The 26,049-nt window shown below is 43.6% G+C and overlaps 1 protein-coding gene across 1 annotated transcript in view; it reads right to left on the bottom strand.

The window, feature by feature from the left end:
* The window catches only part of fstl4 (follistatin-like 4), a 257,455-nt gene extending 237,989 nt beyond the window's left edge, over window positions 1-19,466 (bottom strand). Inside the window, exon 1 of the mRNA XM_072446065.1 lies at window positions 19,311-19,466. The gene's annotated coding sequence lies outside the window, so the exon portion shown is untranslated. The remainder of the gene's footprint in view (window positions 1-19,310) is intronic.
* Between the last annotated feature and the right edge of the window lie 6,583 nt (window positions 19,467-26,049).

The raw sequence follows: 26,049 nt of genomic DNA, 5'->3' as shown, positions 1-26,049 counted from the left end.
ATAAAAGAGTCGTTGTTGAAAAATATATGGACGGGGTGAAAAACGACAGCCTTAAATTTCACCCTCTCCTCCTTTGAATATATTTTCATAGTGTCGCAAAAACACGTCGTCGGGAGATATTATCCCGGCGGTGACTTCAAAGTGCACGTGGATACGGGATAATTATGTGTTTTTTAAAAGGACACAGAGAATCAAAGAAGCAAGCTGCAGAAGAGGCAGACAAAGGGGGTGGGCTTCTGTTATTATACTACACTCGCACAGCGCCAGGATGTACGAACACAGCACAGAGGGCGCACTTCATTTAGCTGCTATTGTAATGTGGCAGTTCATATTCAAATGATAGAGCTGTGTTGGTTTTAATAGATTAACAAAGTGGATCATGGCAAATTGTGTTTTAATCAAGAGTAACACGCTGTAAATCACGTCTGCATTAGTGGGAAATAATAAGAAAGATGATAAGAAATACATTTAAAAAAAAATTAAATTGATAGCCAGATATCAGTATCTGGCAATCGATTTTTAAAAATGATCATTTCTTTCGTACACATGGTCCACTTTGTTAATTATTATTATTGATACTCATTTGAACAGGTACCGATACTGCAAAAAACAAAAATATATATGACTTTTAAAAAAAATTAAATTCTATTCTAGGCCATATATATATGTATAAAATTAGATATATATTATATTTACATATGTTGTGATTGGTGTTTGTTTTCTGTTTGTCTAATTTACAGTGGCTTTATAACATAAACCAATGAGAAAATAAGCCTATTCTCCTACTACAGGTTCATTTTTGACATTTTTTTCATATTCAAGCCAGTGGGAGAAAAACAGATATCACAATCCATGGGTTTCAGTCACATGATGTATTTGTTGTTGTTGCCATTTTGACAACGCTGTTGCTTAATGTTGCCTATCTCCGCTGTATGAAAAGCAAATTATAAAACTTAAAACGAAAAGGGCTGCTACTTCAAGAAGGCTGGTCTTTTGTGAACATTTCCATCTACTCTTCCTCGTCCACACGCCTTTGCACCGGACGCGCCTTCTGCACCGGACACGCCCTCTGCACCGGACACACCTCCAAAGCTTTCAAGAGCACGGACTTTCTGTCTGATCATAAAATATAACACCCGGACAGTTGGAAATGAGACTCGTTAAAACCGTCTGTAGGCTAACGTTTATTAGCATAGTCATGCAATAATGTGTAAACTAGCATTAGCATTAGCTGCTAACTACCTGAAACAAACAGCTCAGCGTCAGTCTGGAGTGATCTCTCTGGAGTGAAGTCCACTGGCCCCTCCTGACCACAGTCACACTGGACAAACGGGGTCTTTGGGGACGTCACAGAAGAGAAAGAATCTATTGTTTTGAGACTTTTAGTTGACACTGTCCACAGTGAACATGTGGCTTTTGTCCACAAGATGGCAGTAGCAACGAGTCTGGGACGTCACTGTGGACCCATGAATAGGTTGTGTTCATGTTCTGTGTAACTCTATGGGAGGTTTAGTGTTTTTGAAAGAAATCTCCAAAACAGAAATCCACAAATGTTGAACCCTACCCTATCATTGTTTGTTTGGGACTCGTTCCACAAATTTGTCATGCCATGTCTTAAAATGTATTTATGCTGCCAGAGAAGATGCTCAACTTTGTGCTAGTTTTTGTTTAATGTGGATAGGCCCAGTAATTAAATTTGTTGTTCTGTTTTATGGTTCATATCTCTAAAACAAAGCTGCAGCAGGTCAGAATTATATGGTAGAATTTGCTGTTTTACATGAACGCAACCTATTGTTTTGGAGATTTGGAAAATTACAATATTGAGTATTTGTAGTTAATTTGACTATCTATTCCCTTTTTCTGTGACGCAAGCAAAACTTAGAGCTCATTGACCTGGCATTACATCAGAAAAGTTCGATCGATTGTTCTGTAGATTTTAAAATGCAACAGGCGGCACCAGCATCGTGACAGCATTTAGCCCGCAGGTAACTTCAGCATTCTTTGATAACTATACAAATTTAAACTGTTCGACAACTTAATTCTTCTCCATGTCTTTGTGTTTGTATTCGGCACAATATATATTTACTGAAGTCTGCGTTTGCTCTTGTGGTTGTTGAACAGTTGGCGACAGAGCAGCTCTTCTACATTGAAATGAATGCTTGCCCCCAGAGGTCTGTTAGTGGGCATTCCCTCGGATGCAGACAGTATCTATAGCGTCTGAATATTGTCATCGGGATAACCCATAAATATCGAGCTTGTTACTTCCGCTCACTGCAGTAACACTATAGCGTCCGGACTCTGCTCTTTATGACAGACTTCGTTGTGTGTTTTAACTTTGGATTGCAGTGAAAATACATTTCCCTGCTGGGCTCATAACGCGTGGGTTTGAATGGAAACGAGAACCCGAGTCGCTCCTTGCATCTCAAACAGCCGCTCCACCAGTTTATCAGCTGAATATTGAGTCTCAGATGTCAAATATATGTACGAAATAATAGGCCGTGTTTCAGTCTGTTTTTGAAAAATATATTCGACTGCACTTTGGATGCTCGCTCTTTGATGCACATTTATTACACAGTGTAAACTTCGGACACCCACGAGCTGCTGTAAGCCACAACTATGGGGAACACTGGTGTGCCCTGAGGTATTACCCCAGTGCGACGTGAAGACATTTCCCATTTGAGCTCATGGAATCAAACATACACCAGCAGTGCCTCACCTCTTTCAACAAAGACTTTCAGAACTGACGTGTTTAGTAGGATTTGGAGGGCTTGATGAAATGAGACAAAAATGTTTAACTGTTGTGACCCGCTATATAAGATTTAAGAAATGCTTATAAAGTAGTCTTTATCTTGCTACGACAATAAACAGCGCTAAACATTCCTAGCAAGGCTCTGGTGTTTCCCTCGTGTGGTCAAGAGGTTCTCAGTCGACAAAACTGCCCTGTTTTTTAATAATTTGTGATGTTTGGAGGCTAACGCTAACTCTCCCATTGACAATGCTTTGGAGCTCACGCGTGGAACTGTACCACTGTTTCTGTTCACAAAGACCGGAAAGGTTTATAGAACGTCTTCATTTGACTACGGCCTTAGTAGATAGAGAGAAGCAAGAGGACAGAGAGAGGTTGGCGGCGAGCATTAGAGACAGAGTGAGGGAATAACGACGGCTTTGTAGCGAGGAGGAGGATGAGAGGACGAGGCAGAGCGAGGCCTCTCTCAGGGATGGGCGAGCATCACAAACCGCTCGCGTTAAAGCCGCGCTGAAAGGTAAATTGAGAGCCGACACCACAAAAAGCCTCCTCCACTTTCAAATGCGCCAAAGTGTTTAAAGTGCTCGGCTCGAGAGGTAAGGTCCTGCTGCCGCTCGCACGATTCACTCTTGAGCCATTTCCTGACGCCACGGCTGTCACGGGGCAGATTGGGGGAAGCATCTGAAACGTCTTCGACCGTAACCGCATTGGTACATTAGCAAGTTGGGTCATTCAAATTCAGATTCATCAACTTTGAATTGAATTGTGATCAGATTGGGTCGTTGTAATGACGAGGACCACAGCCAATCCTTTCAAAAATGTGGTTTGGAGCAGAGTTCAGACTTCGGGGGAAGAAATTGGAAAATAATGTGACGCCACATTCATTTCGTCCATTAAAACTCTAAACCAAATACTTTTACTGGCAGAGAATTGGCCGTGGAACTCAAGCTGATCGCTGGCGATTAGAAATGACTGACTCTTGATCTCAATAAAAAAAAAATATCCATTGTACAGCCCTTGAACCTCGACCCAGACAATTAAAGACGTGGTTTAGCCCCTTTCCGATGAAATACCATTATATTGTCATCGGTATAACCCAAAACCATTCACCAACATTCGGTTTCGCCGATGTTGCCCGACCGGAACAGGAATATTGGAAACGTTAAACTTTAAGGGAGGTATTTAAACTCTTGACATCACAACAATATCTTTTCATTTTAGTTTGAAATACTCCATGAAGCTGTTTAGCATTAGCATTATAGCATTAAAACATTACACGTTCCTGTCTTCCCTTTATCAAGTTAGCGTTTTCCTTGCTCAGACTGACTGTGGAAATCCTGGTGCACACACAGTTCTGCTTTCTTCGTCTTATGCACAACTTCTTATTTCCATGGCAACTCTAGTTTCTCTAACGCTAGAAACTTTGCCAGAGTAATCTTTTGTGCAATCGTGTTCAGACAAGGCCAAACGACAATGGCATGCACTGCAGAAAATCCAATCATTAAAACAAAACTTTCCAACAAACTCATTTCTGTAAACGGTTCGGCGATAGAAAGCCTTGGAAATAACGAACGTTTGACATTATGATTTGAAATGTTTGAATTGATGAAACAAAAGATGGATGAGAAAATAAACAAAATTTACGTCTTGGGCTGAAGCGCATAAACAAAGGACACGTCAGGTCACAGAGAGCCCTTTTGCCCAAACTGGTTTTAGTTTTAGTAGGATCTGGCAACCGAGCAAGTAAGGAGCCCGTACCGTATATGTAATGTGAAAGTTTATTGTAATTGTGAATGGATAAGCACTAAATATGAGGACGATAAACGAATTCCCGCCGCTCGTATCTCGTCCTTTCGGTCATTACCAAACGCCCACGGCCGCAAGTGAGAGCAGAACGTAGATTGAGCGGTAAATGAGCTTTGCCTTTCGACTCAGCTCCTTCTTCCCCGCAGCCGTCGGCTACGGCGACCGCAACGCCGCCGACGCTACGGACAATGAGCAAAGAGCGTATTTGTGTGGCGGTTTAAGAATGCATTTCACACCATTAATGCGTCACATCCCTCAATCTGTGCAACTTAGATGCGCTTTTGCTGCGTTGTATTTCTATTTGGCCCGTGATTACAGTCATTGAAAGAAGAAATTCGACTCATGTTAATTTGTTAAATGGCAATGATTAAAAGCATGTTGGCGTATTGTTTATGTTCAGGAAAACCGATAGTGAACGGCATTTTTATTTGTTCATTAAAGACCAAATATTGCGCAAAATGTACTTAATTTGAGCCTTTAACCAAGTTCTAACATTGTTCCCTCATCAAAAACATACCTGGAGTCGCATTTAGCTTCATTCACGCTAGTTTGATGAATCCTGGTCTCGCCGAAAGTGGACGGGAAAAGGCGTAACGTCATGACAACCGCTTGACTCCGATTGGTCGAAGCGTCACAACAACAGGAACAAGCCAAAACATCAAACTGGTCAAAAACGGTCAAACAGATTTCTTCCCCCCGTCCTCAAATACACAAATCGTTTCCGTGTGCACATTTGGGACATTTGGGACATTTGGGCATCACCATGTTTGTTTAGGTTTTCCTTTTGACTACGATGCTGCGCTGTGATTGGCCAGGCCCCTCGGCGGTCTGCAAATATGTGCTCTGAAGAATTAGTGAAACCGATATCAGCCGTAATGAAGTACAAATACCTTCTGCTGGCGTCAGTGCAATGTGCGGATGTGACAGACACTTAGCGTCGAGCGCCTTTTTCTAGGCCGAGCTGAAATATTCATTTTGTCAAACCGTTAAATATTAAACGGCGCAGCACTGACTCGATTACTGCTGTGACAGACAAGAGTCGCTCACACAAACACGCTCCACTACACCAGACAATACGGTCATGAAGCAGCTCCGAACTACAGGCCCGACATGATTAAATCTACCTCCTTTTTACTGCATTTCATGAAGACAAAGCGTTTCTCTCCCGCATCACAGCCAGAGGGTCACGGGGGTCAGTCCTCTGCAGATCTGCCTCTTCTGCTGCCAAAGACTTGTAAAACTGGATGAATTAATAGCGGCAAATGCCCACAGAAATGTTTAACGTGAGTGAAATGCCTAAACGAGGGTTCGCCTGGTGTGAAAGTGGGCTCTGGCAGAAGGACGAGGAAAAAGGTCCAGTTCGAGATGAGAATAAATTAACTAAATGAGGCTTCTGCTAAAACGACTACGAGCTTTGCTGCTGCTACAAAGATATGAGAGGAATTAAAGGCCGTGGCTGCGAGAAGACGCGTTTGGGAGCAGGACCATCAAGAACTGCAGGGGCCCCAATGTGTGTTCGACAGACCCTTTTGCGCATTTTTAAACAAAAACACCCTAAATGAGTTCCAGAATGCAGCAAAAGTGAAATGGAACATGGAGAAACTGAGATTAAGCTCAAAATATCCCAAAAATATGGAGTGAAGTCAGTGTCATTTTTATTCAATTTTAGATATATTTTATGCATGTATCTGTTTGTTTGTTTTTTATTTTTTGTTTGTAGGTTTGACTGGACAATAGTTTTTCATTAATAAATAGATATATTATTAGCTCTAGTCTCGTCACAAGAGCTTCAAAAGGAGAACTAAGTAGTATTTTTACCTTATTAAACATCTTTGTAAGGCCCTGTCATGGTTAAATGTGTATTTTCGGTGCGTTTGAAGGATCCGTTTATGCCCAGCATGAACTGTAATTGGAGTTAATTCTGTGCAATTACTCCAATGTATCTTTTTAGTGGAATACATGCGGTGAGTCGAAAGTTGTCGGGAAATTATGTGTTTTTATATTAGTGTGAATATATTTTTGCAGTCGACACCTGCAGTGTCTGGCACCTCTGCTCTGTCGTGTTGTTTCTGTCGTTGAGAGGAGACAATGCGAAAGCAGCAGGTGTATTATTGTGCAGGAGAAAGGGTCCGACACAGTGAGGGGGGCACCATATTCCAAATGATGTGAGGTGTGATGCCACGACACTCACTGGTCAACAGCACCTCAGGACAAACACAGGCACATTTACTGTCCAAACTCAGGGGGAGGAGGGGGTTTACAGCAGGAGAAGGAGGGGCAGGAGGAGGGGGAAGGAACAGGAGGAGGGGCAGGGGGTTTACAGCAGGAGGAGGAGGGGGAGGAGGAAGAGCAGGAGGATGGAGGAGGAGGGGAAGGAGGAGGAGGAGCAAGAGGAGGCAGAGGAGCAGGAGGAAGAGCAGGAGGAGGAGGGGGTTTACAGCAGGAGGATGGAGGAGGAGGACGCTTATCTAGAGCCACGCAAGAGCCACACAAGAGCCACGCAAGAGCCACACACTTATCTAGAGCCACACGAGAGAAACGCAAGAGCCACACGAGAGCCAGGCAAGAGCCACACGAGAGCCACGCAAGAGCCACACGAGAGCCACGCAAGAGCCACACAAGAGCTACGCGAGAGCCACGCGAGAGCCACACAAGAGCCACGCAAGAGCCACACGAGAGCCACATAGCACACGAGCAGGAGGCCGGCCGTCACACGAGATGGTTCGTTGTTTTAATAAAGCCTCTGCATTTTATTTATATTTGGGCTCCGTGTTTTTTGAGGGAAGAGGAAGAATCGTGATTGGAAGAAAGAAGAAAGCGATGAAGTGAGAGAAAAGCATAAAGGAGAAAGAGTGAGTGAGAAAGTGAGGGGGGAAGACAGAGGAGAGAGTGAAAGAAAACACGGCAGAAAAAAGAGGAGGAGAGACGGTGGTAAACTTTGACTTTACGCGCATTTTCATTTTAAAACGACGCAGATGGAAGGGAGAATGAGCCAAGAAGGAAGAATGAGGGAGTCAGGGAAGAGGGGGGGAGGAAGAGAGGAGATGGGAGAGAGCAAAGGACGGGAGACAGAGAGCGAGAGGAGACAAGAAGAGGGGGAAGTGAGCGAAAAGAGGGAAGCTAGAGTATGGAAGGGAGAGGGAGGGAGAGAGAGAGAGAGAAGAGAGAGTGAAGCAGAAGGAGATATTTACTCAAAAGCTTCTGGGGGAGACCGGATCCGGCCCAAAAGGTCAGATTTGGAAGTTCAACATTAGTGATCAGAATTTCAAGTGAAGCTCGTCTGTTCGAGTTTCTCCCATCGCCACGACGACGGTATCTTTTGTATCACGACGCACAAAGGAGCTCATCGCTGTGCATTTTGTTCACTGCAAATGGCAAAAACGCATTACCTAAAACGGCATAAAAACGGCAGCAAGTCTATGGACTTCCTGTGGGCGGGGCTAGGGGGTAGGTGAGAACAGGAATTTTCGGAGCACTTGAGCGTCGGTTGCGGGACAAAGCGGGATTACCTCAAACGCGCAGGATACAATCAGAGAAAAGAGATGTGCAAGCTAAGGAATAAAAGAAAACAAAGAGGACAAATTTGACGGGGAAGACTATTAAATTGCAAATTTTCCCGACATTTGAACGTCAAGAGTTTGAGTGTGAATTAATAATGCAATATAAACTGCTTCGGGTGTTGAGTAACAATATATGAATCCAATAAAGGATAAACCTTCAGTTCACAGGTCACATTTGAAACACGTCCAGGAGCGATGACTGAAATCTGAACCCTTAAAAACAACAGTGTATTTCTGCAGCTTTGGCAATTTTGGTTTGTTTGGAATTCATTGAGCAGCCTTAGTCCTGTTTAGTCCTGTTTAGTCCTATTTAGTCCTGGTTTAGTCCTGTTTAGTCCTGGTTAAGTCCTGTTTAGTCCTATTTAGTCCCGGTTTAGTCCTGGTTAAGTCCTGTTTAGTCCTGTTTAGTCCTATTTAGTCCCGGTTTAGTCCTGGTTTAGTCCTATTTAGTCCTTGTTTAGTCCTGTTTAGTCCTGTTAAGTCCTATTTAGTCCTGGTTTTGTCTTGGTTTAGTCCTAGTTCAGTCCTGCTTTAGTCCTGGTTTAGTCCTGGTTTAGTCTTGGTTTAGTCTTGTTTACTCCTGATTTAGTCTTGGTTTAGTACCGGTTTAGTGCTGGTTTAGTCCTGGTTTAGTGTTTTTTAGTGCTGGTTTAGTCTTGGTTTAGTCCCGATTTAATCTTGGTTTAGTTTTGCTTTAGTCCTGTTTAGTGCTGCTTTAGACCTGGTTAAGTCCTGGTTTAGTCTTGGTTTAGATTTAGTTTAGTCCTGGTCACAATGTTTCGCCTCTGATTGATCAATGGTGATTTTCCATTATCGAGACTAAACTTTATCCTGATGAAAATGTGATGTATTTCCCGCTCTACTTAACGTTCCCTTCTACACCAGGATCCAGAGTACTCAAAGACATGAAGTACTCGGAGTACTCAAAGACATGAAGTACTCGGAGTACTCAAAGACATGAAGTACTCAGAGTACTCAAAGACAGTGAGCATTACCAGTAGCGACCTGTAGGGCGAATACTCCTCCAAGTCTGAACAAACGACTAAATGCTAAATGTCGATTCCAGCGCGTTTCCTCCTGCAGCAGAGAGTCCTCCCGCTCAGCCCGGCGTTATCACGTTAATGAGCGCTGTATTTCCCAGCGGCTGAGCGCGAGTATTACTCCTGATATGAACACTTTCATCTCTTTATGTTCAGACGTCCTACGGCTCCCAAAGGTGCCCATAAAAGTCTAGTGTTATCCATCCGGGTGCATGCGAGGTGAGCGGGAGGAACGGCGCTGCGTGGGGGGGAGGGGCTACGGCTTAGGAAGAGAATACAATTCAATGCAGACATTTTTATCTCTCGGAATCCACGAAAAAGAGATTCTGCCAATTGAATATTACAGTAATCCTGTCAGTTCCACAGACGGAGGCGTTCTGATGTGCTCGGGCGGTTTTTAGAGAAGTCCAAAGACATGAAACGCTTTGTGGAACATGGTCTGCACTTAGTACTAGTTTAGCATGTTCTAAACTAACCAGAACTCCACGGCAAATACCTTTCAGTGTCGGGAGTGAAGTGCGACTCGTGTACTTATCACTAGGTCAGACGGGATAGAAGCTGTGGACTTAATGTGTGTCTCTGTTAAATCAACTATTCTGGCAGCAGGTCTATTGACGTCCTATGGGCGGGGCTAGGGAGTAGGTGAGAACATGAATTTTCGGAGCACTCGGGGTGTAATTATCACTAGGTCAGACGGGATAGGAGCTGTGGACTTAATGTGTGTCTCTGTTAAATCAACTATTCTGGAGGCTGGTGGAGGAAACAAAAATGAATTGAATTGTTGTAGTTTAACATTAGAGTCGTATTTTCCAGTTTGTGAAGAAAAAATGTCAAATAGAAGAAGAGAATTACAGGATCCTTCTTCTTCTTCTTCTTCTTCTTCTTCTTCTTCTTCTTCTTCTTCTTCTTCTTCTTCTTCTTCTTCTTCTTCTTCTTCTGCATTAACTTTTAATGGCATTGAAAAGGTGCTACTGTAGTTCAACGTCTAACTTCTTCTTCTTCTTCTTTGGTGTTTCATGGCGGTTGATATCCATGAAGTGTTACATTAGCGCCACCTACTGTAGTTTTACGCCTTCAAAGTATGTGTTTTATGCTATTTTATGCCTAACCCTAACCTTAAAAGAGAGAGATAGAGCCTTTCTCCGCGCCTCGCTCTGCTACTGAACGCTCATCCGTCTGTGATGTCATCAAAACGCAACGTTCTTTTGAAAGTGCAGTGACAGTTTAACGCTTAACACGCTTTTTGAAATGATGGTTTGAGCAATCACATTACAAAGGTGTGATCGGCTATTATTTGTCAAACGGTAACTATTGTGTTGCTAGGTAACAGCTGGAATCACCTCTACGTCACATCTGCGGCTGCTGTCAGAGTAAAATCTTAAAGACAATCACGTTTTAAGGACATAATCAGCAGCATGTTCGATATGGCTATGATAATTGATCATCGTTGACTGGCCTCGTTAACACAGCAACATTATTACCGTATTTTCCGGACTATAAGTCGCACCTTTTTTCATAGTTTTGGCCGGGGTGCGACTTATACTTATATTTATACTTATATACTTATACTTCGGAGCAACTTATATGTGATATTATTTGTTATTTTCACACTTGCAACTGGATTTCATACTCCAGTGCAACTTATATATCTTTTTTTCTTCTCTATTATGCATTTTTTGGCTGGTGCGACTATATTAAAAAATACAGTACAGTAAAATGTCCAAAAATAATAAATTACGGAAAAATGTATACAATTCATTCTTTATCTAGAACCCTTCTTTCAACATGTATTTGGCTGATAATCTATTTAAAAAGTCTAAATATACAAAATAAATAATAAAGGACTAAAGTAATCGTTAGTGACTTGATACCGTGTGAAGGTGAATGTGCAGTAATAATAAACCCGCTCCTTCCTCATGTGACGCCGACAGATCAGAAAGACACCGTGAACAAAAATATCCAATACTGCGTGTAATCAAAGTGGTGCTGCCGCGGCGCGCACATCGGACGCATCGTATTTGACTTTCACGCACGTATTGGACTTTCACGCACGTATTGGACTTTCACGCACGTATTTGACTTTCACGCACGTATTTGACTTTCACACACGTATTTGACTTTCACGCACGTATTTGACTTTCACGCACGTATTTGACCGCGTGACATTTGCGCAACACGAGCAGCGATTGGGTTGGAGCTGATTGATCCGTTGGACCGTAGCGATCGCCGCTGTTACGATACAGACAATCCAGTGGTGGAAGAAGTACTTTATACTTAAGTAATGTACAAGTAGAGGAGCAAAAAAATACGTAAAAGTATAAAGTTTCAAATCTACTTAAGTAAAGTATTAAATTACACATTTTTAAAAATGTATTTATAAAGCCAATTGTTGTATGATCAACGCCAAAAACAAGCTTATGTTTACTTTTAATACAGATACTCGCTGTCAAATGTAGTGAAGTAAAAAAGTATCCGCAGTAAAATGTACTGAAGGAAAGTACGGATTACTAAATTATCTTAGTTAAAGGACACATATTGTGCAAAATGGACTCTTGAGATTTTAACCTTGTTCTAACATTGTTCTTCATCAAAAACACTAGAGTAGCATTTAGCTCCATTAACATTAGTTTGATAAATCCTAGTTAGAAAGTCTCTGGGAATCTTCTATTTTTAACTCCATAAATCATCTCCAGACTCGTATCAGATCAGTACACCTGCATATCTTCCTGTGTAATTCTCTCTGCAGGCAGTAGATGGCGCAAAACTTCAGTTAGTCCCATAGGAAACAGCAGAGATCCAAATGCATGCAATGTTTTAGTTCAAAAACAAAAAAACATGACATGCCAAACTAAAGTTACTCAAGAGCATGGCAATACTAATTTAGCATAATATTTGTCCTTTACGTACGGTACTTCTAATACTGTACTTTGTTACTTTCCATCACTGATACAATCAAACTAAAGTATTTGAATGTGTATGTCTTGTGCAGAGACAAAACAAAAGTACAAGCTTCATTGAGGTTTGAACCAGTGACTCGCTGGTTGGCAGGCACTTTGCAATATAGTTTCGTCGTTTCCTGCATGACAACATGAACGTCTCTTGCCCATCGGTACAAAAACGGTACAAGCTTACGTGAGGTTTGAACCAGTGACCCTCTGGTCTGTGAGAAAACCCTTACCCACAATGCCACTGTGTGATTTATACTGAATATAATGTATTTTTCGGTATAAGCTCAGCGCCGGCTTCTGTAATAATACCATCACTCCGCACACACACCGAGTACAACAAAGAATCTAAAAATAACCCTTTGATCGATACTTCAACTAGAGATGTTATTTTACATGACGAGAAAAGCTGGTTTATGTGACTCGCGGTGCACCAAGTCCACTTCGCTCATAAAACAACGTACAAGAAGAAACCTACGCTGTGTATCAACCTATAAAAACGCTCTTAAGTCGTGTCCATCTGAGAGGCCAAGTCTTTGTATGTCGATGCGACCCCATTAGGTCGCCTCTGACCTCGGACCCCCCAACCGACACGACCCGCGAAGTCCAGAGGCACTTCCTCCACGGATCAATACGCCGCCGCGATTATTGCCTCCTTAAATCATTACAGAGAAAAACACAGAGTCGCTGAGGTCACTTTCAATAGGGGGGAAGCTGTTATTTTTGGTGGCAGTTCCTTTACCAGAAAAGTTACAAAGTGCACCTTTATTCCGAAGAAAGAAAGAAAAAGACCCTGCCAGTGAAGTATGAAAATTGCACTTGAAATAAAAACGTACAATGTATTGTCTTCCAAAGTGGCTTGTTTTGGCTGCGGAGGAGCTACACACCACAGTGAGCAGGTCAAGAACAGAAGAAGAAAGAAAAAGAGCTTGATTTTGCGATAAACCGCTGTATTTCCAGTGGCGGTAACTTATATGTTGAGCTAACAGACATAGCAAAGAAAGCTAGCGCGCGACACGTTAGCATCACCCCGTTTATCGACGCACGATGCTCGCTTACGTTACCTAAAACCAAAGCATTACATAAAGGGACGTTAGACGCAATGTAGAGGCGCAGACAGAAAAGTTTAAATGAATGCAGAAGAAAAAAAAACGACGATAACGATACTTTCTTGTTTACGCTAGCTTTAGCCACGTCTCACAGCGACACACACTTGGAATTACTTTACGGAACTGCAGCGATCGTCAGATACAGCTCCAATTAAGACTTAACTTATGAGGAAAGCATGTTTGCATGAAAGCATTGTGGGCGAAGTTGGGCACATGGCGCAACTCGGCTTCTGTTCTCCGATCAAAAAGAACCGTGCCAAAAGCGCTGCGACGCAGACCGGTGTGGGGGACGAGGGCCAGTTGAAACGTGGCTTTAGAGTCCTGTTCCTCTCTCTTTCTCTCTTAAAAGTCCAGCTCTGCTCCCGTGTCTCCGGCTCCATCCGTTCGCGTGAGTCATTCCGCCATTAGACCCAGCGCGAAGCCACAAACACAGCCAAAAGTGCCGGAGCGCGCGGTTAACGGCCACGGTGCGGACGGATAATCAGTCAGACAGCAGATTGTGAACCACTCCAGAAGGCTACCGAGGGATGTGGGACTGGAAATAAAAAATAACAAGACGAATGCAGGGATGTTCGGCAAAGATACTGAAAAAGACGGTAATGGAGCACTATTTAACATCTCTGGTGAGGGTCTACCACTTCTACCGAGATAGAAAGTTAGTAGGCACGAAGCGTATCGATCTTGTATGTCTTTAATTACCAGCATTTAACTGCACAACGTAAGACACGTGAACACTACCATAGCTTCTGATCAACGCAGTTCCTCATGTCTGAAAATAAAAGCAGATGTCGCTTATGTATTAGCGTGGTTATACACTGTGCACTGCTGTTTTACAATTGTATCCCTAAAGCTGCATTTCTAGATGGCCCAAATGTCTCTCAGCCCCTCGGTTGCACCCAATCCTTTCTTTGACCTCAAACTCATCGCAGACTCTCCACGGCTGGTGATTAATCGAAAGAGCGACTGATCAAGATCGAGTCATGTGAAATCGTCATTTGGGTGGGTTTTTGAATCGAGAGCTAAACAGTGGATCCTCTGTCAGACAAATATTAGTGCATATATAATAGTATTGATTAGTATTTGATTTTGGATACTTCTGACCACCTTATTCCCATCCATCCATCTTCTTCCGCTTATCCGGGTCGCCGGGGCAGCAGTCTAACCAGGGACTCCCAGACTTCCTTCTCCCTAGACTTCCTCAAACTCCTCCGGGGGGATCCCGAGGCGATCCCAGGCCAGCCGAGAGACATAGTCCCTCCAGCGTGTCCTGGGTATTCCCCGGGGCCTCTTCCCGGTGGGACATGCCTGAAACACCTCCCCAGGGAGGTGCCCAGGAGGAGCAGAAGCTCTACTACGAGCTCCTGCCGTGTGACCGAGCTCCTCACCCTATCTCTAGGGGGGGCGGCCAGCCACCCGGCGGAGGAAACTCATTTTGACGGTTTGTATCCGCGGTCAGGAACGTAGATTGACCGGTAAATCGAGAGCTTTGCCTTTCGGCTCAGCTCCTCCTTTACCACAACGGTCCGATGCAGCGACTGCATCATTGCAGCCGCTGCACCGATCCGCCTGTCGATCTCACGCTCCATCCTTCCCTCACTCGTGAACAAGACCCCGAGATACTTGAACTCCTCCACTTGGGGCAAGGACACCCCACCCACCTGAAGAGGGCAAGCCAACCCTCCGGTTGAGAACCATGGCCTCGGATTTGGAGGTGCTGATTCTCATCCCAGCCGCTTCACACTCGGCTGCAAACCGTCCCAGTACATCCAAACTAGTACTAAACCAGGTCTAAACTAGCACTAAACCAGGTCTAAGCTGATGGTAAACTAGTACTGAACCCAGTCTAAACTAGTATTAAACTAGTACTAAACCAGGTCTAAACTAATGCTAAACTATTACTAAACCAGGTCTAAACTAGTACTAAACCAGGTCTAAGCTAATGCTAAACTAGTACTGAACCCAGTCTAAACTATTATCAAACTGGCACTAAACCAGGTCTAAATTAGTTCTAAACTAGTACTAAACCAGTTCTGAGTACTAAACCAGGTCTAAACTAGTACTAAACCAGTTCTGAGTACTAAACCAGTTCTGAGTACTAAACCAGGTCTAAACTAGTACTAAACCAGTTCTGAGTATTAAACCAGTTGAGTACTAAACCAGGTCTACACTAGTTCTAAACTAGTACTAAACCAGTTCTGAGTACTAAACCAGGTCTACACTAGTACTAAACCAGTTCTGAGTATTAAACCAGTTGAGTACTAAACCAGGTCTACACTAGTACTAAACCAGTTCTGAGTACTAAACCAGGACTAGACTAGTACTAAACCAGTTCTGAGTACTAAACCAGGACTAGACTAGTACTAAACCAGTTCTGAGTACTGAACCAGGCACACTTCCTTTGCTGGCCACAGTGCTGTTGTTGTCTTTGCCAACAAACCCATAATGTATCCCACTGTTGACTCCTCGACCAATAAATCAATACGCATGAAATCTCATAAATCGTCTGCGTCACTTTGGCTCCTCATGCGTTCCATTTTTCATATTTTCTCCTCTATTACTCCAACACAACACGCCGAGCGCTTTGGACTTGTTTGGGCTTGGCTAAGCTAATGTAAATTACCGACCGAGGCCCGCCACTCAACGCAAACAGATCCAACTATGAATATTGTCATTCAGAGGTCACAGAGGTTGCCCTGTCGGCCAGACGGCTGCGTTTACAGAGAGTAGTGTTGTCAAATGTATTGAAAGTCACTAATCGATGCTGGAACAAGCATCGAAACTGGATATTCACTGTAAAATAATTTTGAGCTCTTTCAGAATATAAGACCACAATAAAGTTTAATAAAGAAAGTACTACAATTTTGCGTTGGAAATGTCAGTCTATTGTCTAAAACATCCACCGTGAACCGCAATAGGGAAGTTAACACGCCAAGGGAGCGTTGTGAACGTGATAAATGGTGTGATGGCAACGGAAATGAACATGAAGTTGCTGTTCAAGGCCAAATCTGAACAACTTTATAAAAGGTAGTTGATATAGAGTGCGTCCACTTACTTACTACTTCCTTACTAGAATGGACAATGTGCATTTGCTCCCCTCATAATGATCGATCACAATGTTCCATTTGATTTTGTCTCATTTAAAAGCAAATAAAAATGCCCTTTAGTTTTTCATTTCCGGACTTTTACTCCGTGCCATCGACAAACCTTTCACTGACAGAGGATTTGGCTGAAGATCGTTCCATTAAAAAGACAAGAAGCTGTTCACCGACTGACTCTTGATCTCCATTCAAATGTGATCAATTGCACTGCCCTATCTAACGTTGAAACGCAACCAGTCAGCGAGAGTCCAATGAGCGAACCTACGCCGCAGGCGAACCTGCACCGCGGGCGAACCTGCACCGCGGGCGAACCTGCACCGCGGGCGAACCTGCACCGCGGGCGAACCTGCACCGCGGGCGAACCTACAACGCGGAGTGTCTCGAGAGCTTCAAAGGTAACGAGATGAGTACTCGACGTGAACGCGCGACACATTACGCGTGCCGGATGTGAACGGGGCGTATTACGGGCACGAAGCACAGCTACGGCGGCCCTGACCAAATTTTCGCTCAAGACCTGTAACTGCCCGTGCAAAGAAATTGAAATTGTTCTAATGAAGACACAAAAACGCATGAGTTTGTGACACTTGAGCTGAAGTCCAGGTGCTTTTTGGGGGGCAAAACTTGAAACAAGAGGCTCATTGTTACGCATCTGACTGATTTTGAGTGTTTTATTTCACCCCAGTGCTTAATAAACTGAATTTTAATCTGGTCTGTAGGTCCAAAGTCTGTCAGGTTTGAACTTGGTCAAAACCAAGACTAAACTTGCAGAAAGCTTTGTCGCTGCTTGACTCTGGCGATATCAAGATTATTAAATTAATCAATCTTGGTTATTCAGGTCACAATATAATCGTGAAAACCCAAAAAATTATGATCGCAACAATTTTAGAAACAAAATCAAGTGTTTTTTCTAAAATTTATAGCACAAAAACCCAAATGTTTTTATCTGGCAGTTTTGTCACATTTTACTTTATTTTGTCTTTTTTCTTTTTTTTGGAAAGCCGGTCACAAACTTGAGGAACAGGGACATGTCACACCACGGGATTGAAGGAAAACAAACAATTTCAATAGTAACCGCAAATAATCGATAAATCGTAATGTTTCTTCTCACAATTATCATAACACTAACATTTGATATCATGACATTCTAAGTTGACTCCATTTCCAGCGTTGTTAAACTCATACAGCATTTGAAGTAGAACAAAACCAGGTCTATAAACTATACACCAAGTCTTAACGAGTCAAAAACAGGTTCTTAATGGAAGAATCCCAAAAAATACTGAGATCGATTGATTTGTTTCTTCTTTTATGTATTTGTTTTTGCCAATATCGCCCAATATCGTGGATCCAGCATGTGGTTATCGCGGCACTCTCGTCGTCACGGAGCCTCAACATCTTTCTCCTTCCTCTCTCTCCATTACTCCCCCCCATCTCTGTCTCTCACTCTCTCCCTCTTTCTCCCCTCTCTCTGTGACACGGAGGATTGTCCCGCGGGGGCCCACTCAAGCGGCTCATTTAACACAATCACGCACCGAAATCTCGTCTGGTTTAGGGATCCGGATCAGATTCGAGCGGGGACGATGAGGGCAACGACGCCGCAGCAGAAAACGGTTTCAAGGAGACGATCATCGAGTCCCGGCACTTGGATCCAATTGTATTCGAAACCACGGCTGTATCTTCACCGTGGAAGTGGCGGATACAGATAAACGAAGAGCTGAAGAGTTTAATCGTGCCGTAATGGGTGAAAAGCTTGGCTGATTTATTCTTATGCCGGTTAATCCAATTGTATTTTTGTGCAATGCCAATAATAATTAAGTCCTTCTTGATCCAATCCAATCAACTTTATCTTCACTGGTAGTTGCAGAATTCAGCAATTAAGGGAAATTACACTTTGGGTTTGTTTTGGGGGAGGCAGGATTTGGAATTGAACTCCAAACCAGGATTAGCAGGACTAAAACAAAGATGAATGTATTGATTCATGGCCAAGACCTGAACAAACTTAACTCAGGACTAGAACAGACTTAAATCTTAAATGGGCTTAATCCAGGCCCAAAACATGAACTGAAGTGTGTACTATCCCCAGACAAAATGAGTCCAAACTGGGAGCAATCGGGAGTGCAAGGATTACTGGACCGCACCTGCTCCTCGACACCGGGACCATGTCCAAGTGAGGTCGAATTGGACAGGTCTAAACGGGGCTGCGCAGTTAATCAAAGTGAATCAAGATCGAGATTCGCTCAGTGATCCGGTCGGGTCCAAAGCCAATCCTCTGCCAGGAAAAGCCTGTAGTTTTTGGAGCTCAGAGTTCAGACTTTTGAGGTTGAAATGTGACTCGTTTAAAAGTCTGCCTCGTGTGTGTTCAGGCAATTAGCAAGGAAAGCCATTTAACACTGTTGTTATTACTTCCCCCCCAGGGGGGTAAGTAAAGGTCTAAAGTTGCACCAAAGCAGGTCTAAATGAAGTAATGGCATCAATATATCAACACATGATGCACCAGCTGAACCAGGTCTAAACGACACTTAACCAGGTAAATAAGGCATTTATTAGAAGGTAAAGCAAAGTTAAAAAAAAAAAAAAAAAATCAGGACTAAAACCCTTCATAAATAACCACGTCCAAACCAAGACTAAAATGGGCATCTGCACGACAACCTCTGTATCCCAAATGTGTGCATCTGCCCCAAACGCAGCAACGCAATATTTACAGGTGGAGACAGGTGTAAAGCCCTGGAATGAAGTCGCATCAAACGCAGCATCTGCTCGTTCCGTTGATTTATAGCCGCGCGATACCTGCACACGCGGAGAGGCAGGCGGCGCAGGCTCCGGGGCAGCGGCGGCGGAGTCGTTAACACTGTCCCCCCTCCACCTCCACCACCACCTCCACCCCTCCCGCCTGTCACTGGCATCGCCCTGGCTGCCACACACGGCAAAGCCATCCCTGGCTCCGCCGCGCGCGCGCACACTGCGCGCCGTTCAAACTTGTACAAACCCCCGAAGGCAGCCCCGTCTTACCTGTTTTATCCCCCCAAAAAAGAGCAGCGGGGAGGATGCCGAGTGCCAGGGATGCTCTCCAAAGCGTCCAATGTCGTTAAGTTCCACTCTTTTCACGCGTAAATTGGCCAAAAACAAGGATGTCCCGCGCGTTCCTGTCCGTAGCCGCTCCGCTGACGCTCTGGTACTAGATTGCACTGTGCTGCTGCTGGTGCTGGTGCTGGTGCTGGTGCTGCTGCTGGTGCTGCTGCTGCTGCTGCTGGTGCTGCTGCTGGTTGTAGAGTGCCATCCTCGGTCGCTGCTGATGCTGCTGATGCTGCTGATGCTCCTCTCCACGCCGCGCTCCTTCTCTGCTCCTATTTCAAGCGCCGGGAGTCCGCTGCGCGCCTGACGTCAGCCGCTGTACGCGCGGAATGCGCTGCTGCGGTGCGGCGAGGCGGCATCTGCAAAGCCACGGCCGCCGTGGAGGAGAAGCGACACCTGGGTGAGAGAGAGAGAGAGAGAGAGAGAGAGAGAGAGAGAGAGAGAGAGAGAGAGAGAGAGAGAGAGAGAGGGATGAAAGAGATAAATGGGGGGAGAGAGAGAGGGTGTGAGAGTGAGAGATAGGAAAGAAAGAAAAAGGAGAGAGAAAGAGAGCGAGAGATCGTCTTTGCACAAATAATGTTTCCACTTGGTCCTAAATTAATTGCACTAAAACACTAATTGCCTTGTCAATCAGTAGTCCAGGGGTGCACGGTGGCAAAGGCGGTTAGCGCTCTTGCCTCCCAAGAAGGAGATCGTGGGTCCGATTCCCGGACCAGACCTACATCACATGATCTCTCTGGGTGGAGTCTGCATGTTCTCCCCGTGTTACCGTGGGTTCTCTCCGGGTCCTCCGGCTTCCTCCCACCGTCCAAAGACATGCATGTGTTAGGTAAAATTGGTGACTCTAAATTGGCCCTAGTGAATGAATGTGAGAGTGAACTGTCTGTAATGTCTATGTCTCTGTGTTGGCCCTGCGACAAGTTGGCCACTGTCCAGGGTGTACCCCGCCTAAGGCCCGAAGTCACTGGGATAGGCTCCAGTCACCCGCGACCCCAAAAGGGAACAAGCGGTAGAAAATCGATGGATGGATGGATCAGTAGTCCAACGTTATTCTGTGTTACATGTCCCCTATGTTATGTGTTACATGTTCCCTGTGTTACATGTTACCTGTGTTATATGTTCCATGTTCCCTTTGTAACATGTTCCCTGTGTTACATGTTCCCTGTGTCACATGTTCCCCGTGTTACATGTTCCCTTTGTAACATGTTCCCTGTGTTACATGTTCCCCGTGTTACATGTTCCCTGTGTTACATGTTCCCCGTGTAACATGTTCCCTGTGTTACATGTTCCCCGTGTTACATGTTTCCTTTGTAACATGTTCCCTGTGTTACATGTTCCCTGTGTAACATGTTCCCTATGTTACATGTTCCCTGTGTTACATGTTCCCTTTGTAACATGTTCCCTGTGTTACATGTTCCCTGTGTTACATGTTCCCTGTGTTACATGTTCCCTGTGTTACATGTTCCCTTTGTAACATGTTCCCTGTGTTATATGTTCCCTGTGTAACATGTTCCCTATGTTACATGTTCCCTTTGTAACATGTTCCCTGTGTTACATGTTCCCTGTGTTACATGTTCCCTATGTTACATGTTCCCTGTGTTACATGTTCCCTGTGTCACATGTTCCCTGTGTAACATGTTCCCTGTGTTACATGTTCCCTGTGTTACATGTTCCCTATGTTACATGTTCCCTGTGTTATATGTTCCCTGTGTAACATGTTCCCTATGTTACATGTTCCCTGTGTTACATGTTCCCTTTGTAACATGTTCCCTGTGTAACATGTTCCCTGTGTTACATGTTCCCTTTGTAACATGTTCCCTGTGTAACATGTTCCCTGTGTTACATGTTCCCTTTGTAACATGTTCCCTGTGTCACATGTTCCCTGTGTTACATGTTCCCTTTGTAACATGTTCCCTGTGTTATATGTTCCATGTGTAACATGTTCCCTATGTTACATGTTCCCTGTGTTACATGTTCCCTTTGTAACATGTTCCCTGTGTTACATGTTCCCTGTGTTACATGTTCCCTGTGTTACATGTTCCCTTTGTAACATGTTCCCTGTGTTACATGTTCCCTGTGTTATATGTTCCCTGTGTAATATGTTCCCTATGTTACATGTTCCCTGTGTTACATGTTCCCTGTGTTACATGTTCCCTTTGTAACATGTTCCCTGTGTCACATGTTCCCTGTGTTACATGTTCCCTTTGTAACATGTTCCCTGTGTTACATGTTCCCTGTGTTACATGTTCCCTGTGTTATATGTTCCCTGTGTAACATGTTCCCTATGTTACATGTTCCCTGTGTTACATGTTCCCTGTGTTATATCTCCCCTGTGTAACATGTTCCCTATGTTACATGTTCCCTGTGTAACATGTTCCCTGTGTTACATGTTCCCTGTGTTACATGTTCCCTATGTTTCATGTTCCCTGTGTTACATGTTCCCTGTGTTTCATGTTCCCTGTGTTACATGTTCCCTGTGTTATATGTTCCCTGTGTTACATGTTCCCTGTGTTATATGTTCCCTGTGTTACATGTTCCCTGTGTTATATGTTCCCTGTGTTACATGTTCCCTGTGTTACATGTTCCCTGTGTTACATGTTCCCTTTGTAACATGTTCCCTGTGTTACATGTTCCCTGTGTTACATGTTCCCTGTGTTATATGTTCCCTGTGTAACATGTTCCCTTTGTAACATGTTCCCTGTGTTACATGTTCCCTATGTTACATGTTCCCTGTGTTACATGTTCCCTGTGTTATATGTTCCCTGTGTAACATGTTCCCTGTGTTACATGTTCCCTGTGTTACATGTTCCCCGTGTTACATGTTCCCTGTGTTACATGTTCCCTGTGTTACATGTTCCCTGTGTTACATGTTCCCTATGTTACATGTTCCCTGTGTTACATGTTCCCCGTGTTCAGTCCAAATTTAGAGTGAGAAACTCAAATGTTTTTCACCAAAAAGTTTGTGTTCTCATCACTTTGTCTCCTCTCTCCTCGTCACCTTCATTCTCATCTCCTCATGTCCATCCTCATCACCTCGTCTCCTCTCTCCTCGTCACCTTCATTCTCATCTCCTCATGTCCATCCTCATCACCTCGTCTCCTCGAGTCTCATCTCCTCATGTCCATCCTCATCACCTCGTCTCCTCGAGTCTCATCTCCTCATGTCCATCCTCATCACCTCGTCTCCTCGTCACATTCAGTCTCATCTCCTCATGTCCATCCTCATCACCTCGTCTCCTCTCTCCTCGTCACCTTCATTCTCATCTCCTCATGTCCTTCCTCATCACCTCGTCTCCTCGAGTCTCATCTCCTCATGTCTATCCTCATCACCTCGTCTCCTCGTCACATTCAGTCTCATCTTATCATGTCCATCCTCATCACCTCGTCTCCTCGAGTCTCATCTCCTCATGTCCATCCTCATCATCTCGTCTCCTCATCACATTCAGTCTCATCTCCTCATGTCCATCCTCATCTCCTCGTCTCCTCTCTCCCCGTCACCTTCTTTCTCATCCCCTCATGTCCATTCTCATCACCTCGTCACCTTCATTCTCATCTTGTTTTCTCTTGTTTTTTTCCTTCTTGTCTTCTCTCTCGTCTTCTCTCTCCTCCCTCTTGAATTTTTTCTCCTTTCCTCTTCTCTCCGTCATTTCCTTCATCCTCACCTCCTCATGTGTGTCCTCATCTCTCCTTGTCTCTTTCATTCTCATCTTGTCTCCTCTTTTTGTCTGCCTCTTTTTGTCTTGTCTCCTCTCTCCTCGTCTCCCCTCTATCACCGTTTCCTTTCCCTCGTCTCCTCTCACTTCTCTTCTCACCCCTCGTCTCCTCACTTGTCTTCTCTCTCCTCCCTCTTGTCTCCTGGTCTCCTCTCTCCTGGTCTCCTCGCCTGTGGGCGGGGCTAGCCCATGGACTGAACTCAACTCAACTCAAAAAGCCGCCTGTGACAGACAATGTTTTATTTCTAACAGAGCTTGCGTCGAACAGTCGAATACTTTCAAAAGTTCTTTATGCATAATTCAGTTTGTTTTTGGCGTTAACGTCCCAAAGAGAAGACCAAAACGACAGACGGCAGACAAATAATGGACAAACGCTGATTATTTATGGAATTGTTTGAATGTCTTTTTTTGTTCTCGTCTTTTTTCTTGTGTTTTTTGTATTTTTCTTTTGTTGTTATTGTTTGTTTGTCTCACTAAAAAGCAAAAATATATATAATTTAAAAAAAAAGATCAGCAAATATGTTTTTTCCCCCCACTAGCTAAAACAAAGCTGTGTGTACCTGTACGTGTTGGTTATTGGCCACAAAAAAGCTGAAAAAAGTATCTTAAAAAATCTCCCTCGAACCATCACAAGTGTCTTCTATCACAAGTATTTTCTCACTAAAACGTTCCGCGGAGCCAGCGCTGCCTGACAGCCTGACATTAACAATTAACAAGTACTCTGCACCTTTGCCCGCTCACCGCGCTCGCACGTTTGGCAGGAATGAAGCGTTCCTGTGATCGGCGTCTCATCAGACCCAACATCTGCTGAGCTTCGCGGAATCAAACGGACGCGTGTTCACAAAGATTGGCGAGAAAACTCAAATAAAATTTAACTCTCTAGTCGTGTTACAATGTGGTTCTTCGATAAAATAAAATGGTGTTGTTGCAGCTGCGTCGCGCGCGTTTAGTCCCAAAAACGCTTTGATTTGTTCGTCGACAGTCGATGCTGCAGCGTTTTAGCGCATTTCCCTTCTCTAGATGCTTTTACTGACACTTTTACATGTTTTTCACGCATTCAAAGTCAAGTCACAAGTCGTTTCAAATAATTGTACCAAATTGCCACATTCAAATACTATTTTTGCAATTTATATGATATCGGTTGTACAAAGAAAGTACAAATAGACGTGAGGATTAATGATGTCACGCTATCAAATGTTAATGTTACGATTATTGAGACTAAGAACATTAAGATTTAGCGATTGTTCACGATTATTGAGACTAAGAACATTAAGATTTAGCGATTGTTCACGGTTATTGAGACTAAGAACATTAAGATTTAGCGATTGTTCACGGTTATTGAGACTAAGAATATTAAGATTTAGCGATTGTTCACGGTTATTGAGACTAAGAATATTAAGATTTAGCGATTGTTCACGGTTATTGAGACTAAGAACATTAATATTTAGCGATTGTTCACGGTTATTGAGACTAAGAACATTAAGATTTAGCGATTGTTCACGGTTATTGAGACTGTGACCAAACAGTGAAATCTTTAATTTTCTGTCATTGTCACGGTCACTGTTCCTCAAGATTGTGAGAGGCTTTTCCAAATTTAACTTTCTGACAGACAAAATATAATAAAACGTGGCAAAAATAGCCGGATAAAGCTGTTTTTTTAATTTAGGTTTATTATTTACTTATATATATATATAAGAGTTCTAAACTAAAAATACTTTATTTTGCTTCTGAAACTGCCACGATTATGATTTTCTTAAGTTATTTTTTATGTATCGTTGTGATAAAATGTGAATATATGATTATATTTCTGTGATGTATTTTATCTGCATAATAGTGATATATTATCTGCATCATTAGTCTAAGAGAAGAACGGGTGCTGCATTTGTGAAGGGGTCGTAAAGATGGGCCAAAGTATGTTTACCCTAGGGGGGGTGACAGCCCAGAGGAGTTTGGGTAATGTTTACCCAAGGCTTGATCTCTATGGAAAAATACCAAGTGCCTTGATGTGAGGCTGACCAATGAGAAATGTGACCCGCCTATTCCAGAATATCTAATAAAACCAACCAGCATGGGAAAAAACGGGGTGAGACGCAGGAGGGTCAGCCAGGCTCCTTACAACGGCTTGGCTGACACAGCCCAGCGTTTTCTCCCAAGCTTGCCATACAAATGTCTGATATTTCTGTGTCGTTTCATATTCTAAGTTGAATTGTGTTCTCAATGTGTTACGGAATAGCATCGGTGTTTGTCTAATTCCATGACATTTTCTGGTCCTATCGAGCCGGATGACAAGCAGCCCCTTCGCGGAGATTGACGGGTGAATCGGTGAAGTCTGTGCACAGCAAAAGGAAGTCCATTTTTCCCGTGGCCGCCCATCGCACCTCATTCTCCGCGAGGAGAGCGCGTCGTTTCGAAGCAGCAGGAGAACACAGGCGACGAAGAAGGTCAGACAAAACTTTGTGTGTGAAAGAGTTAGCCATGAAACGTTTTATGCATTAGTTTGATATTTACTGGAAAAATATTATAGGCTTTTATGCCCAGTTAGGTGTTACTGAGGAAATGCCCAGTTAGGTGTTACTGAGGAAATGCCCAGTTAGGTGTTACTGAGGAAATGCCCAGTTAGGTATTGCTGAGGAAATGCCCAGTTAGGTATTACTGAGGAAATGCCCAGTTTGATGTTACTGAGGAAATATTTTGGGGGTTGGCTTTGTGTAGATAAGTTCTCACATAAAGGAGTTAAATTGCTCACCACGAGTTAAGTTTCTCACCGAAAGAAAGTCATGAAGCCTTATGCCGAGTTGTTACTGACATAAAGATGAGTGAATGTAAGCGCTGTGCACGAGCGAAGTAAGTAAGAGAGAAGTGTGAATGTGTGAATGAGGATTAATAAGTGATTAACTAACAAGTGTGAATCACAATTAATCATACAAGGGTCACAAGGCGTTATTCTGAGAGATCTAAAATTTG

This window comes from Eucyclogobius newberryi, unplaced genomic scaffold (genome assembly GCF_026437365.1).
Source record: "Eucyclogobius newberryi isolate DKJ021-1_F unplaced genomic scaffold, fEucNew1.0.hap1 SCAF_15, whole genome shotgun sequence".
NCBI lineage: Eukaryota > Metazoa > Chordata > Actinopteri > Gobiiformes > Gobiidae > Eucyclogobius > Eucyclogobius newberryi.
Note: the sequence above shows the minus strand (reverse complement) of the source record. Positions and strands in the feature narration are given on the sequence as shown.